The 223-nt window shown below is 69.5% G+C and overlaps 1 protein-coding gene across 1 annotated transcript in view; it reads left to right on the forward strand.

The window, feature by feature from the left end:
• Positions 1 to 223, forward strand: part of LOC104530804 (ras-specific guanine nucleotide-releasing factor 1-like) — a 5,273-nt gene that overhangs the window by 2,631 nt on the left and 2,419 nt on the right. The window lies entirely within an intron of this gene.

Below are 223 nucleotides of genomic sequence, written 5' to 3' on the forward strand. Positions count from 1 at the left end.
GGGGTGGTTGGGGAGCAGGTTGCTGAGCTGCCGTGGAGCTGGTGTGTCCCCATGGGCTTGTGTGTCACCGTGCATGGCAGACACCCATGGGACATGTCGTGTCGGCAGCACATGGGTGTCCTCCCCAGGGGACAGGGCTGGGGTGTGGGGTGGAGGGTGCCCTTGGCGGGGGTCCCGCTGGCTGTGGGGGAGAGGCTGGGGGGGGGAGCGCCCGAAAGGTCGG

The sequence above is a fragment of the Antrostomus carolinensis genome, unplaced genomic scaffold (assembly GCF_000700745.2).
Source record: "Antrostomus carolinensis isolate BGI_N321 unplaced genomic scaffold, ASM70074v2 scaffold28609, whole genome shotgun sequence".
In the NCBI taxonomy this organism is placed as follows: Eukaryota; Metazoa; Chordata; class Aves; order Caprimulgiformes; family Caprimulgidae; genus Antrostomus; species Antrostomus carolinensis.